This window comes from Austrofundulus limnaeus, unplaced genomic scaffold, assembly GCF_001266775.1.
Source record: "Austrofundulus limnaeus strain Quisiro unplaced genomic scaffold, Austrofundulus_limnaeus-1.0 Scaffold529, whole genome shotgun sequence".
In the NCBI taxonomy this organism is placed as follows: Eukaryota; Metazoa; Chordata; class Actinopteri; order Cyprinodontiformes; family Rivulidae; genus Austrofundulus; species Austrofundulus limnaeus.
In genome coordinates this window covers 140,733-142,316 of record NW_013952931.1, presented here as the reverse complement: position 1 = coordinate 142,316, position 1,584 = coordinate 140,733, and positions in this window count along the sequence as shown.

Below are 1,584 nucleotides of genomic sequence, written 5' to 3'. Positions count from 1 at the left end.
CACACACACACACACACACACACACACACACACACACACATATACACTGACCCTTTAATGTACATAAATTAATCTGCTTTTGCCTAGTTAATACTATTAGACAAATTGCTTGAAGGTAGAAACAATAGTGTTGTAGTGAGAGCCCATTCATTGTTTGATCGTTGTAACCACATATTAATTGTTCAGTTTTACTCTCTTTAATAAAAGTCTTTAATAAAAGTCAGTTAATTTTAACTGGCCAAAATAAACCGGACTGACTTTGTATGTTTTCTGTGTGAATTGTGGTGATTGAATTGTTTTGGTTCAACAGAGACCATCTCCAAACCGGGGAGGGATACTCTCAGTTAGAATCATATTCATGATTTTGACAGGGGGTTATCTCTACACCATCAAGGGTCTTTGACTAAATGAAATTTAGTCTTGGTGCCTTGTGAGAAATGCTCCTCTTACTCTGTTAACTCGCATGCATCGCCCATGTTACTTTACCTGTTTTTGATTAATTTCTGCCTCTTTATCCTTTGTCCACTTTTGCGCGGTCTTGTTTGTTTTGGAAAATTAGCAAGCAGCAAAGAGAAAATGGCACAGAACAAAAAAAAATGTCATCAGTATTCAGATGAATACCTTAATTATGGTTTCATACCTTCTCCAACTAATGCACAACCTCCGCTGTGTTTATTATATGAGCAAGTTTTTTCAAATGAGGCGATGAAACTGAGAGAAATAGACGTCACTGCGCGTTCGTTACCAGGATGAGTGCGAAATCATATGAGAATGTGCAAATATAATGTGAGTGTGAGAGTAAACCAAATAGAAAACTCTAGCTGAGAACCGGTTTAATGCATCACCAGGAAATCAGGCCGAACCAGGAAATCCCAAGAATTTTATCATCAGCTTCAGGGCGTGACTCCGCCTATATTAATTACGTCATCAGCCGGGAGGGGGTCCCTGTCATTTTGGTCAAAGCCTTGCCCACAAACAATTAAATGCCTATCCTAATGATTTTAAAAATACAATTATGAGTTGAATTTGTTCCCAGGCATGTCAGTGCCTATTAATATAGAATCATCAAATTAATTATAAATCATATTTATCAGTCATTACACTTCTATCATAAAACTAACTAGACTATGTGTGGTGTAATTATAATCAGTGTAATGCATAAACCCCAATAATTCCTTAAAAACCTTCACGTCTCAAGGAGCATCTTATGAAGATCCACCCGGACAAAGCTAGCAAGGAGCGTTCCTTCTTCCAGGCCCTTAAGGAGAAGCACGGTAAGAGGACTATCATCAGTCTCTTCGCTAAGAAAAGCAGCCAAAGCGACAGTCAGCTAGTTGCGTCCTACAACATCTCCCTGCTAATAGCTAAAAGTGGACAGCCATTCACATTTGGAGAAAAGTTGGTGCTCCCTGCTATCAAAGAGGTCATTTCTACTGTTACGGAGCGTGATCCCACACAGGTGCTGAAATCCATGCCTCTCAGCAATGACACCGTCCATCATTAAACAGAGGTGGAGGCCTCCGTTTTCAGTTGTCCCCCTCCTACAGTGCGGCTATTGCCAATAGCACTCCACCCCCTGTTAAC